The sequence below is a fragment of the Haliaeetus albicilla genome, chromosome 1 (genome assembly GCF_947461875.1).
Source record: "Haliaeetus albicilla chromosome 1, bHalAlb1.1, whole genome shotgun sequence".
NCBI lineage: Eukaryota > Metazoa > Chordata > Aves > Accipitriformes > Accipitridae > Haliaeetus > Haliaeetus albicilla.
In genome coordinates, this window is record NC_091483.1 from 51300586 (window position 1) to 51316614 (window position 16029).

Consider the following 16029-nt stretch of genomic DNA (forward strand, 5'->3'; position numbering starts at 1 on the left):
TGACCCACTTCATATTAATGAAAAGCATAGCAAGTACCATTTCCTTACTATTCACAGAGCCAACCATAGTCACGCATTTGACTATTTTACATAAAAGCATAGCCACAATATTAAAACATCGTAACAAGAGCCTGCCCATTTACGACATTATGGTTGCCATTTTTGCAGAACACCATAACGACATGGAACTTCACAGCTAAGCAGTAAGAACAGAACGTATACCTTTCTGCTTGAAGAGCTCCAAGATGAAGGAGAACTCTGTTAACTTCCAACATATGGAGAATTTTAACGCAAAGAAGAATGAATTATATGCATCTGAACTAATGGCAAGCGTGCAGGTGTAAACAAAGTCCCATGCCCAGGACAGCAGGTGGATGTTCTGCCAGTGATGTCTGTGGGACTGAGCCTTTCCCTCCTCTTTTTCTAGTGTGATAAAACTTATCTCCAAGTATCATTTCAAAAGGTTTTGTACTCTGTATTTAACATCACTATAATTAAACCAGAAGCATATCAGTTTACAGTTCATGTTTTCACGCTAACAACATGAAAGCCCATTTTGAAGGGAGAAACACAAGCCTGAGCTTTCTGAGTAATAAATATCTTTGTCAACAGTAGCTGGATTAGGGCACCCTAATCAACAATTAGCCTCATTTTACCTGTGTGCCTGTATGGCAAGAAGGAGAGACATGCCCAGTTCACTGTATTTACTTAAGTAATTAATAGTTTTGAAAACAAAACATCTTTATATGTTTTTAAATTAGAAATACTCCAGTATTAGGGACAAAAAAAAAAAAAGATTCACCTTTAATTCGTACTTGCAAGAGCCATGCATATTGATTAAAGTCAAAGGCAGACAATCCCAGGTAAACATGGAGAAAGATAAAGGGCCAGTCTGTTGTCATAATGGTTGCAGATCACAAGATGTTAGTAGGTTTGATATGTTTATTACCTACAAGTACATAAAACATTCACATCCTGATGAATCAGTTTGTGACCTTTATGCATTGTAAGACAGCTAGTGGAATCTGACCTATTCTTATATGATTTGCCAAAACCCATATTTTTAATAATTAAAAGGAACTACCTATCATTGTATTGGCCTTATACAGGTGTTGTGGCATGTACTCCATTACTAATATATATTAACTATGTATTAATATTACATTAAAAGGAGAGTGAAATAAGCTTAGGTGCACACAAATGGATGCCTATATACTAAAATTTAAAATAAAATATATTGTCTAATGAACAAATATAAATGCCTTCCCTGTAATATCTGAAATACTCCCATGATTTGTCCCCAAATCAGAATTAAGTTTTTTTATTTTGAGAGGGCAATGTGAGAGCAGTTTTTCTCCTCTTCCCATCTTGCTCTTCTTATTCTTACTGTTAACTTTTTTTCACCCTCTATCTTTATTGTCTTTAGTTGTACCCGTGGGAGCTAAGTTGTAGTGAGTTTTATACTTTGCATAGAGGACAGAGAGATTTGTGGTCATTCTTATCTACTCTGATAATGATTTCCAAAGCTTTGGCTGTGTTGCTGAGGAGGCCTTGTCTTCTGCCCTCTCAGGCTTCACCCTTGAGGTTGACAGCTTCATAATTCCTGAGGAACACAGCTGTCAGGAGAGGTTGTAGTCACAGAGAGATTCTCTGAGGTAACGTGTACCAATTCTGTGAAGGACTTTGAAGATTAACACCATGACCTTGAATTTAACGTAGCATCCTGTGGAGTCAGAATCGTGAGGCGAGTATCAATATGATGTGCCCTAATGGGCTGGCACTTTGAAAGAAGCAGGATGTTACATTCTAAAATACTTGAAAACTGTTTCAAGTCTTCGTCAGAGGTACACACTCACAAACAAGAGTTTGCATAGTGCCAAAGTACTGCAGTTCAGAGTGAGCATTTACTCACTTTCTAATTTAAGTATATAAACAGTAGTCTTAGCATCAATGGCCTAAGTTGTGCTTGAAGGTAAACATACACTTAAAAGCTTTGCTGGATTGGCACAGTATCCCTCATTTTTGCAGATTCAAGCAGGCAGAGGGATTGAGGATAGATTTCCTATTTGATAAACAATTTCTGATCAGTTGTAGGTGAAACAAATGCATTTCTCATTCTGTCATGAGCTCTGTGTGTAGTGGTTTGAGACTTAAAAGATTAATTTCCTAGTTGGCAGAGCAGTTTGACAAACAGGAATAGATTCATTTTGCAGAGGACATACCGGACCCTGTTTTTACCAGCATTCTTTTCGACATGCTTGTGTTCAGCTGAAGGCAGATGTCTTCCATGCAGAGATGGAGATCAGCAGGAAGCCACAGAGTTGGCAGAAGCAAGTCAGACGTAAAACTGTAGTCCTGCCAAAAAGACAGCTGCTACACCAGTCATTTCACCACCTACATGTGATGACAGCTCCAGCCTCAGCATTTTATGTAATCACAACAAAACATAAGGAAAGAAGCAATACCATACTAAAGGTAACGTGCACACAGAAAGATCAAGGATTTTAAAAAAAACAAAACAAACAAACCCCCCCACACACACCACTGCTCTCTTCTCTGGGGATTCCATCCTTGAAATGATCTTAATGCCACTCCACAACCATAGCCAAGCCCTGACTTCAAAGTGAGCTTCAGAGCCACAAATGTAACCAGTGCAGCAGCTTGTCTTGGGTAGAGGCCAGCAGCAAAAGCTATAGGGAAGAGCATAAAAATGGGAAGTACAGAACAAACTTTCCCCATTGTGCAATTCTACCTTCCAGCAATCACAGTTCGAAGATTTTATGAGTTGAAAGTTTCATCTAACTGTTGTTTCAAATTTTCTTTCATGAACTTGTGTAATTTCCTTCTAAATGCATTTATTCTTCACATTTCAGCACATTGCAAAACCTAACTGTGGGTCATGAGAAAAAAAAAATCTTATTTTCATTTGTATCAAGCCTGCCCTTTGGTATTGTCAGTAGAATGTCCTCTACTTCCTATACTGAGAGAAACAGATTATTTTTTTTCCCTTATTGACTTCCCTGTATCTGTACCATTTATGATTTTATACTACCATATTGTCCTACCAGCTCACCCTTCAGCCCATCTGGCTTATTTAGAAGATGAATGCTTCAGAATATAGACAATGCTAGGGGTTTTATGAACAGCTTTTTACATTATCTGATTAAAAATAGTATGTGTTTATTCAACCAGCTATTTTAAGGAGAGACACTGTTTGATGGCTTAGAGAGGACTTGATGGGGCAGGGGAGTGGAAGCCGGTTGGTTCATGTGTTATGATTTCTTTCTTTTAAAATTACAGGGGAAAATTCACAATACTAACCAGGATGGTCTGACCCCAGATTGTGGGGTCATGACCAAGAGATCTCTCAGTACTTTAGATTTAATGCCAAAAGCTCTTCTGTTTAGTTCCATGAACTTACTTAAAAGTGTTAGGAGAAAAGGTGTTTGATGTGACTAGTTGAAAAGAACATCCTAAATACTAATGATCTTGAAACAGAAAGCCTGAAATATGTGATTGCATCAGCTCTCTTGTGCCCACAATTTCAGACGCAGGTTGGGCAATATTCTGTCTTAAAACTGTGATACATGTAAGATCCATGTCTAATAATCATTTGCAGCTGAAATACACTTCCCCTTACCAAGGAACATATGATTCTAGCCCTCAAATATCATGACAGAAGATGTTGCTTTAAAATGTAAAAAATTTGCCTGAAGAAATATCTTTAAGTATAACATTTAATAACTGCTATGATGAGTCAGATCTAAAAATAAATTCAGAACATCTAATGCTAAATATTCAGATCTTTGCTTAATCTCAGTAATTTCAGCATGTATGTGTGAATCTATGGAATGCCGTAGGCCTTGGCTCTCTGTTTCTGTATATACACAGAAACAAATATCAAGACTCTAAATGTTTCCATTTAGATCATGATAGAAGTATGAATTGTTGCTTTATTTCCTTTAACAAGAGGTTGCTACACACTTTCTTAGTACAAAAATCATTTATACTGCTGAACTAGAGACTTACTGTACAACTTATTGACAAGAACTAGAACAAAGTATTTCAGAAGGAAAACTGATAATAATAGCAACACCAAATCTTCCTAATACTCAAGAAAACCCAGATTAGATGATGTAGAATAAATCTCTTTTTATACATAGGAATATTATAAACTGGACTTCCAGATTTATCTCAATAGAGGACAGAAATATTTTAACATACACTAGCTACCTGGTTAAGCCAAATCACTTTTTGGAAGAGAAAACTTTAACAGGCATCTTTAACCAAGAGATTGCCTTAAAGTTTATAAATTAATTTACCTGCCAGTAGATCTTGGGATCAAGTCTATCCCAATTTACTAGGAGGCCATATCCATTGCCCAGCATGACCAATTGTTTACAAGAGCTATGCCACTTGTTCCCAATAGTACTAATTGGAAATATTCCCTGCCATTTACGTGTGTTGCACACTGTCTTCAACTACTCTATAAACTATGTAAAGCCAATTTCACATCATTTCACAGTTTGCATTATCCTTAACAAAATAGGAGCCAGATCTAGACTGAAGCATCTGGAGTCCACCATAGCAACAATATTATAAATTATAAAATCCATAAAATATATGAACACATACACATATATTTTTGTTCTATGCTACACATAAAGCTTATTTTAAAATAATCTTACCTAAACTTTGGGTAAAATCAATAAAACTAGCTAAGATTTCTTAAAATGCCCTAACCTAGGTTACTCTATTTCTCCACCCCACAAAATTTAGTATCTCTACCCTGTTCCCTAGGACATCAAAACCATTGTCTTTTTCAGAAAGACTAGTGAGCTTAACTGCTTGTTTAGGAAAGCCTCAGCATCACTCCACTGTTCCTTCTCTCCCTGCTAAACCGACTGACCTCACTCCCAGGAAAGTTCTGCATCAAGCTTTCTTTCCACCTCACTATGGGACACCTCTCCCAACACCTGCTGTTCCAAAGACATTTGGCAAGAAAATGGGCAATTGAGAACAGCAAAGATTTTTGCACTGAAAGGCTTACTCATGCAAAAGAGGTAGTGTATTAGACAGTCATTTGTGGGGCTTGTGTTTAGAAAATACGAGGTTTTTGTTAATAGAAGCACTTCTCCTGCAGTGCAGATAAACAGTTATTTCTTCACAAAAGTTTTGTGAAACATCCAGCAAATGCTTTTACAGACAAGAAAAAGCACTCAAGTTTCCCTAGGCTGTCCTATTTCTAACAAAACTGCTTAGCCAATTCATTTCTAGATCATACACCATTCAGTTGCTTTCATCGTCTAATCTCCTGAAAACTGAATATTAATCTGCAAGCAAATTCAGAACAGATATAACATATTTTGAACTTCAGTCACCAAGAAGGATGTTGCCCTGTTAATCTCAAAGGATTGGCATAGCAATTTTACCACATTTTCTAAAAAATCCATACAGATTTAAGGTCGAGTTCTGGATTTAATTGAAGTAACCTTTTGTACAATCTAGCTTTAATGAAGTGCAATGAAGTTAAACTCCACAGGGGCCATTAATCTGAAACACTCCATTAAAACAACTACAAGGGGAGTTTTTAATAAACAGTGTGAACTAATGCCCATGTGGAAAGGTAATTGAGAGGGAACTGGTGTCTGGGCCAGATTGTTATTAAATCCTTATCACAGGTAAAGCTGAAACCCCAAATGGCAAGCTGCCATGTGATTTATAGTGACCTTCTCTTCCCAGCCTTAAAGAAAAGACTATGTTTAATAATAAAAAATCCTGTGACTAAGCTATAAAATAACTGAGCAATTACTTAGAATAATTTATACAGTGCAATACACTGACCTTGCTCTAAGCATAAAATCTACAAAATAACTTCTGTAATAAAACTGTGAACTACTAAAAGGACTAAAGGTTTAACCATTTTTATTGTGCAGAACCTGAGGGTACTATAAATACATATCACACTCCTAATAAGAGAGCTTAAAAAAATTCATAATTTTTTAATCTTAAAAAAAGCTTCTCTGAAGCCTGGTAGGGCTTTGCCATATCGCAAGAATGCCTACTGCCCTATTTTAAAACATTCTAGCAGAGTGCTGAAGTCCACACTTTCTAACATAGTATACACTTACCAGGTGAATCCTATCTAAGTCCGGTCTTCCGGGAAACAATGCAAAAAGGGACAGAAAACTGCATCAGAGACCAGTTTGGTTTACAACAGTATAGGCTATACTTCTAAGAACCAAAGAAATACTGTTATTAAGGTCTTGAAAGGTACAATGAAGAACAGATACTCGGTCTGATTTTTTTTAGGATGTCTTTGCCCTAACTTCTCTAAACAAACTTGTCTAGATGCAGAAAGTCTTTAATAAAATATCAGTATATTATCATCAGTATGACGCTAACAAAATGTGTATAAAAGTCTAGATTCTAGATGAAAACTGCATAAAAACAACATTTCAAAATAATTTTCTGTGAAAACAATGAATGGAGATTACTTCAAGTCAAAATGATGAAAAGCATGGCATCATAAAGTAAACTGTAAGTTTACAGACTGACTGTCCATATACTTTTTTCCATGTTTCAAATGTGTGCATTTTTTATCTAAATGACAGAATAGGGATGTGTTTTGTGATCAGACATATAGTAAGCATAAGAGTGCTACAGTGAAAGTTTGCTGGGGTCAAGTATAATCAACAGCAAATTACTTCAGCTAAAAAGAAAAGTAACCACTTTTATTTTCAGTCTGGCAATAATCCAGGTTATAGCAGATGCCATCCAGAAGGATACAGGCTATGCACAGCATAACTGAAAGACAGAAATTGTCAACAGGCTCATATCATGCAGGACAAAAAGCTGTTATTTTGATTAATTGGATCTTGGTTAATTTGGCAATGTGCCTAGGGTTAGTACTCTCAGTTACATATGAGCTGTGTTGCCATCATCACTGTTGCCAGGCACATCTTCATCACAAAGTGGTATCTGTGATTTCAGAAAAGAGGAAAGAATCCCAAGAAGGCCAATTGCAACATATAGGTTAAACTACTCAGAAAAAATACGCCTGTCAACTTATTCACAGGTACCAATCCATTTCCAGTGGGTTAACTTGTGCTATCTTTTTAGACTTTCCACCAAAACACATCTTAACACTCTATCATTAGAAGAAATACCATTCTGTCACACAAGTTTATCTTGTTACTAGGGTGCACGTGTATGTTATAAATACTATAAGCAAATCTTCACTTGTTTCTATTTATTGGCACCTGAAGTGTACAGCCAATAAATACAGTAAATGGAAACTTTGGGTTGTGAAGAAATTACTTAAGTGTTATTTTATGCTTCCTCGGAAGAGGAACTGATTCCTATGTCTTTGTACTTCATTTTAAAAATAGAAATATCATTTAGTTACATATTGGCAAGTGGACAACTCTCTCATTTTAATATGGGTAAAAGTGAAAGCTCTGTTTAAAAGCCCTGGAAAGCAATGGACTTCAGCATGTGACTAAAGTTAAATACATTACTTAAGTATATTATTAAATAGGGATGAACTGAAGTGTATGGTTAAATGTTTCGCTGAACTGTGGCTGAAAAAGGACTATTTTCAGCTTTTGCCTTATGATTTTTCCAATGCTAAATCTCAAGTACAATGAAGCCATTCCAAACAATTTAATGTGCTTAACCGTACTGGTCTCTTTTCTCAGCCAGCTGATGCTTGTATTTCAGTGGAGCCACTCCAGTTTGTACCAGCTCAGTACCTGCTTCAACATCTGATTAGGAAGATTCTTACTTACTAAAGCCTAGGGAAAAAAAAAAAATCTGTTGAGGTCTTTGAACACGACTGAGCTACGTTTCATAGGAAAATGGCCTACAGGATAGGGAGTTTTGGTTAGGACAGCATATTAGTGAAAATGCTGTCTTTCCCCAAAACAAAATGTTTTTCTTTTTTTGTAATTTCAGAAAATAATGTTTGAATTTTGAACTAAAAATAATTCAGTTATTTACAAGTTTTAAGACTGGCCTGAACAGAAAATATTTAATTTCTCACAAACTAAAGGATTTCAATGTTAAATTTTAAGCTTGCTATTTTTGAAAGGAAAAATCAGAATTCTCTGCCAAACAGGAAAATAATTTCTTTCTCAGCTCTCAGTACTGTCCACTCACCATGTATTTTCCTTCCTTATTTCTCTACCATGACTTTAAACAACCTCTGCACCTCCGACACAGCTCTACTCAGTAATGGGCAGAGTACTTGGCAGTCCTTGTACTGCTGTCTAGAGAAGGGAACCGAGGAAAATCTCAGCTGTTACTTTTTGGGGGAGTTGCAAGACTTGTCTGGGATACTGTCAGCAAATGTTAAGAATCCTACACTCTCATCCCTAATATTGGCTTCAAAGGAAAAAAACAAGCTCTCTTCCTAGCCTTGCCTAAATTTCTTCAAACACATTTCCTAATGGGTATGGGTTATATACTCTATCTGTATGGGTATATATACACACACAAGCCCACTATATCTGTATGTACAAAGTATCTTTAAAAATAAGTTTCATAATGGTGTCCATGTGTGTATGTATATATCCATACAAAGAAAATATGCAAACATATACGTTTCTTTCAGTTTCAAAAAGGTATGTTATTTCCTGAGCTTAAAGCAAATAGCAGGCTCCTGAGGAATAACAATACCTAGTCAGAAATGACCATACTGAATATTCAGAACAATTTAGATATCTGCTGTTCTGCAATTGCCGTTTCCTCCCAATGCACACATAATTTTTTACCATATAAAATTCACTGCCTCTTAACACAAGGAAAATGACCTAAGTTTCAATATAAGCCTGGCTGTCAGGAAGCTCCCAAGACAGATGAATGGAAAAAGTATAAAACTCTTTTCCTCTTATAAATCCCACTGGTCCATTTCTGAGGGGAGCTTGGCCTCTCCGAAATGGTTAAGACAAAATATGAAAAAAAAATCTCATTTTTTGGCAATCTGCAAAATTATTCTTTTAACCCACTTGCAGAACTCAGTGTTGTTTTGTTCTAAGGGGATGTCCCAGCTGAAGTAAGGCTGGCTCATGCAATTCATTATCTGCAAGCTACTTTCATAAATGATGGACATGTCTTCCAGTTCTGCACTGTCATGTGAAGGAGTTAGATCCTCAGATAAATCCCAACAAAGGATTTCATTGACCTGAAAGTATATTTTATGCGGCATAGCTCCAGAAATGTGTAATGCCTGTAAATATGTGCTGTCCAGTCACGTATTTTCAGAATACAATGTACAACGAAAACAGTGAAACGGTAAGAAAAATAAAGCCTTATCTTTACTGCCCTCTTCAGGCCGTATTAATTTGGGGGTTGTTAAACAACCTACTCTTCAATGCAGCAGCTCCTTAGAGCCGTGCTGAAATATTTTGTTTAATCTGTGCATCTTGCCTAAAAGAAGCTGTTTGATTTAGGCTGATAAAGGAGTGTGAATCTACGGGTGTATGAAAATCAAAAAACTTTTTGACGGCTTCATTAGGAAATACACTATATGAAGCTGTCACAGTTGCAAGTAATTGAGAGATCCACAGTGAAACAAGCTCCTAAGCTTTTTCAGAATAGCAGAAACTTGGTAGCATTCATATCAAACAGCTGTTCCTTAATTTAGAAGTGTTTGTAAAGGACAGAAAGCTGGAATCAAGCATTTAGAAAATGTATCATTTTTCATCTCTTTATAAAGTTTACATTTCATATTAATTTTAACCATGTAGCATAATTTCCTTTTCCAAACAAAAACTTCCATATACTACTTTTTCCACAGCCTAAGTCCCTCTATTTCTTTCAGTTCTAATACGCATAACTTTTTCCAAATGTGGGTCATCTCATATTTCTCAAAGTATTGCTTATTCTCTGATCCCGTGGGCTGATGTGGATGGCAAACTACTCGACTTTGAAATAATTTCTGAACCATCAATTCACCCAATTTCATTAAAAATAGGTATTCTAAGATTTATAATATTTTAAATGCCAGGATTATTCTTTTTAATTTTCTTGAAAGCCATTAGAGCTTTTACTTTTTTGTGTCATTTCAGAATTTGATATTAAAATCCAAACATCAGCCACATAAAAATGTAACAGCAAACTACACCTTGTGCATAAAGACTTTGTCTCTCTTACATGTAATACCTCGAGCAAAATCCTGTGAAACTTGTCCATTGAATTCAAGATGACCATGATTAAACATCCAATAAGGTGTGGCCTCTACTAACACAGCCACACCTTCCGAGATCTAATTCACACCCCAAACGTCATCGCAGTATTCTGGCACCAAGTTTCATATTTTAAGCAACAACATGTTCCACCTTTTCTGTTCATCTTTCCCTAAGTCACCCACATTTATTCTGGCTTTTTGCAAGTATTTTGGGCTCACAGCTTTAGTTTATTTGCTGATTTACTTTGCTCTCCACCTTACTTTATCTATATCGCTCTTCAACATTTCTACCTTCCTTATTCTTCCCTGCCCCTCTGTCATCATCCTTTTCACTACTCTTCTCTGTCTTTTAAAAAACTTTGTCCTTGCCTTGATTACTCTCAGCATGTAGAGCCGGAGCCTGCTAATTCTGCAGTCAGTAATCTGCAGGAGGATTTGGCCAGTATAAAACAGCCTTGCTCCCTTGAATTTTTTGAGTATGAGGTATGAAATGCAAATGTAAGATATCATATATTATCATATAATTTTCTAATATATACATAATATGGAAATAGCACACATAACAGATGCTCTTCTAATAATCATAAATACAATTGCACTCTTGGCATAAACTCTGAATAGTTGTGTGTTTGCTCATAAGTAGCAAGGCCACAAGTGTGGCAAGCATTTGACTTGTGTTACACATGACCTTGGGGTTTTGATTCTGGTGCATTCTTATGAAATTTGCAGGGTTTTCTGTCACCATTTGGAGGAGGAAAAGGTTAAGAGGTCATAGAAAGGGGGGACTTAGAGAAAGCAAAGGTATTCGGATAAAAACAAACAAGCACACAGTCCCTTCATTCCTTTGTTTATGTTTTCCAGTATTTCTGTCTATGCAGCCTAGTTACTTTAGGCTCTAACCTGCAAAGCATTTAACTTTAAGCATATAAGCAGGATTAATCACGTGCTTAAAATTAAGCATATGCTTTGCTTCCTTATTGAACCAAGCCCTCTGACCCTCTGACTGACTAAAATGGATTAAAATATAATTGCTTTCATATTTCCATCAAAGACAAGTTGTGCAAATAATTACAGGCAGTCAGGCTCCTCAAATCAGATACTTTTTTATACTTGTTCTTTAAGCCTGTTCATCACTTCGGTACATCAAATATAGTGATTGAGGAAGAAAATTAGCAGATGAGGCTGAATCAGTTAAAAAGGGGAAAAAAAATAGTGCCTTATTATGTTTACTAGCTTATCATGTGGCTACTTACAGAAAAGAATTTACCATCCACAATCAATATTACCACAAGTGCATGTGTTTATACATATCTTATAGTCACTGCATTTCTCTTTTGCTGTTTTAATTGAGTTTTCAAAATGTGCCAAACAGATACAAATAGGACCTTGTTTGATCTGACTAGGGTAGAATGGAGAGTTTGATTTCTTTCCAAAGTTTTCCAACAGTTGACCTGAAATGGATCAAAGCAACTTCCATCTCCTTTGTTTCTATCAAGCTGTCCCAATTTCCTAATTTCACCAGATCCCACAGTTGCCATGTCTTTGAAGTTTATTTGTTGTTTGTGGTTTTTTTCTTTCCAGTGATTAATTTAGCAGACACTCAGATTGAGAGTGATTTTGCATTTGGCTGTAATTTATTCTAACTAAGAATCTACATGCTCAGGAAGGAACACTATATTCTATAATTTAAGCATGCAGAGATCAATATGATAACTTCTTCGGCACTGAATATTGCAGCAGATCACTAATCACCATATTACTTGATGCTTCTGCAATGTTACTAATTACAATGTGAACATGTTGTACACAGAAAATTATGAAGACTTTAGTACACTTTGATTGTAGAATAGTGCTAGATCTCATGTGTTGAAAGACTTTATAATCAAGATTATGAGATCCCGAAGATTTGAAAGGTTATACTCTCCTTCCAACAAATCCTGTGTAATTTATCATTGGTATTGTTTCACACGTTCAGTCCTGGTTTAAGAAGAAACAAAGTGAAGTTCATACCAAGTTCATACGAAGTACCAAAGTACCATTCACTTTTAATCCCTTTCACCACATGCCTACACAGTCATTAGCTTTGGCTCAAGGTAATGAAATTCATATAAATATTGCTAAATATGTTTTCAAAACTTTGTACTGCTTTTCTTAGAATTTTTTCCAAAATGAAAAGGAATGGGTCAGGAAGAAATTGTGCATCAGCCACAAAGTATTTCTGTAGTATCAAAATTCAGGCTTTGATAAGCCTTCTTTTGAGACAGCATTTTGTTTACTTACAAGTCTAAGTAGGACACTAACAGGCAAATCCTTTTCTTCACATCAAACTTCAGGCTTGGCACATGGATGATAAGGCAAATGTTCCCCAAAACCAGAATTTCCATTCAGACCAATCCCCAAACTATAATTGCAATTCACAGGGCTGCAGGACAACTGCCAGAATGGGGGGGGTCTCTGTAATGGCCAACGTGCTCAGGCAGCACCTTGCCGTAATGCCCTCATCTTTACTGAATCCAAAGGGCCACTGTAGAGCCACACTGACACACAACTTTTGAGATCCTGTCCAACCACATGAGGCCCCAGAAAGCTTTTCTTCCTGGCACTTGGAGCTATACTAATCAGGAAATTTGGCACTAAGAAAGGAGTAGAAGGAATCCCACTTCATAAAACAAACTAAGTGAGCACAAGGGAAAACTTCCTAAGCGGGAAAATCTCTGACATGCAAAGAAAAGTTTAGGGGTTTTTTTAACCAAGCAATACAGGAAAAGAGACTAAAAAAATGCTATGTATCAGTTCAAAACTGTGTGAAATATTCAACTACTATTTTGATGAGCACCATATAAAAAAATCATGACAGACTGTCACGTCTTAACATTGCAATAGCGGTGGCACATGTGGCTGTCCTATTACTGTGTGTCTGATACAGAATTCAAAGCCATTAATCTACCTTTAATAATTCTATAAAGGTTATTGACATTAGTGGTTCACTAAATGACTGATACTAGCACATTTAATGAAAAAGAGGAATTGTTTTCAGAAGTAGACAGACATACTTTCATGATGGCCCATAACTCCTTGTTGACACAGACATAAACATGTCACAAGCTCTAAGCTTTAAATTTTAAGACTTCCCTGTTTCTAGGGCCATGTCTACACAGTGATATGTACAGATACCTGACCTAGCTTCAAATGCATTTATTAGTAGACTTGACAAGACAGTGTTCAAAGTCTAAATTCTTTAGTTGATCCTAAATCTTGAGGACAAGTAGTTGTTTTCTCTTTGTTCTTGTCACCTCCTCTGCTGGTATCTCTGTCATTTCTGGGAACTTAGCCTTACTCTGATGGCAATATTTACAACTGAAATCACAAATGCAACAGAAACAAATGTTGTATGCCCAGATATTTTTCAAGCATAAATTACCCTTTAGTGTCAACAAACTTTCCATTATTCAACTGTAAGCTATGTAATTTATTCTTTTCGGATCTCATGTGCAGTCCGAAGTATAAAATACAGTGTCCTTAATGTGATGAAGGAAGAATTTCCCCCACTCTGGTAGCACTGACATTGTTGGTTAGCTCTTCAGCTACAATCACTGCACTATTGGTCATGCCCCTTGAAAAGAAAAAGAAATTAGCGCTTGTCTTTGCCTTATGAAGAACATTTAAAGTCAGTAATACTGGGTTTAGCACACAAACAGCTAATATCTATACTTTTTCATTTCTACAGCGCTCTTTGTTAATATCACGAACCACTGTGGAATCATCATTGTAACACGTATTCTTTACCATTTTTATAAGTCACAGTTGTTTTGTGCAAAAGGTTAAGCTTGACACTTGCAGACACCTCATTTTTAAGATGGGAAAACACACTGAAGACATTACCGCCTCCTCTAATCTGCTGACACTCCTAGGCCCCTCTCCCGTACTGCCTTTCTTTTTCACACTTCTCTTCTTCAATTCAGCTTTTGGAGAGAACAAAAAATAAAATTTTCCATACTCTGACATTAACAAATCTCTCTTAACACCTCACACCTCTTCACTTTCCACTGCTGCTTTTTCCAACTAAGCTAAATGTCAGTGGGAACTCCTCCCTCTGCTTACTATATATGCCTTACTGCAATCTTCTCTGACGGCTTAAAGAATAGCCCTTGGCTCAAAGGTGACTGATTCCCACTGCTTTGAAATAATCGGTCATTATCCCTTTCAAGGACTGTCTTCTCAGGGCCATTGTATTTCTTTCATCAAATGGTCAATCTAACCATCGGATTCTTTCTGCAACCTTTCCTTATGGCTCCACTAGCAAGACAAACTATTCTGTTCATACACAGCAACTCCCAGAGCTATCTCTGGAATCTCACACTGTCCACATTCCAGTTTCTTCATTTGACTTGCAGAAATCTCTTACTATAAGTCCAGCTGACAAATGAGCCTGATACAGATGCACATTGACAGACACACATTTTCGACAGTTTGATTTGCATTTGGGGAAGAGCAAAACTAATCTCTTTTTGTCAAAGACTGTTTTCAGCAAAGAAGTTTTCCAAGTCACCATACTGGGAGACATTCAGTTGGTGTATGTCTACACATGTGAGACTCTAAAGGACAGAAAACAGAATAACACTTACTGCTTTTGTTACCTCTTACTTATATACTTGAAAATGCAAACCTATCTTCTAAAATAAAGCAGGGGATATAGCACATATAATCTAGGAAAGGATTCAGACCCAAGAGCAAAGATTGGGAAGGAAGCAATCTAACTTGTTCACATTTTAATTGATCTGGCTATTCCAATCCAACCTGCCAGTTTGATATCGCACAGGACATTCTGCAACACCCCAACATCCTAAGACAGAAATGTCTGTTCTTTTGCTGGTGTCAAATCCCCTTTTGCTGCTCCCTTCTGCTGCTGTAAGTGGCATTTCTGGCAAGCACCGCTCTAGACTAATCTCTTGCAAAACCCATCTGCCTTTTCCCCAAAGAACACTAGTGCTTCCTGCTGCCACTCAGGGGAAAACACAGTAAGAAAAATTTCTCTCCTCCTCAGCTAAATCAGTGCTAAAATGATGGAGGCTCTGTTTTTACTCTTATATGCTCTCAGTTTCCTGCATGTCTGGATAGATGTTGAGATACACAATACTCCCAACTCACCCATATCTGAGGTCCATCTTTGTCTTATTGTCTGCATTAAATTTAGGTATTCAGGAATCTCTAGACTTAAATAAAAGGAAAATCATTATTAATGTTATCTAAGTCAACTTCACTTTACCTAATTTGGTCTCTAAGCTTCTTTGGCAGAGAGATCTTTCACCAAGTTTCCTAAAGGATTTCTCAATGCCAACTGATGTCAGTAATAATGAACTAGAAAACGAGCAATCAATTAACTTTCTCACTACATTACTTTTATTTCTATGAAGGGACCAGGAGGTTTGTGTTCAGCAGTAAGAGAACCACATTCCTTTAGCACAATCAAAATCCAGCATCTGGACTACTAACTGTTTTGCCTGACTTTTAAATCAATATCCTGCAAGATTTTAGACACATATCACCCTTCATATATAATGCTACCATCTAGCCCTTTCATTCATGAATAAAAGTAAAACTATCTATTTCATTTATGACATACAAATTCCCATTGGTATCTGCAAGACTAATTTCATACATAGTTTTTAGCTATGGATCTGACTCCTCAAATACCACCAGGAAGGGAGGCAAAAAAAGATCTAATGGTCCTTGGCACATCTGTGCTCTTCCTTTTTTCCTAAAAAAACCAACCAACCAAACAAACAAACAAAAAAAAACAAGCATTAAAAAAGGAAAGTTTCACTGCTGGGTCAAATTTA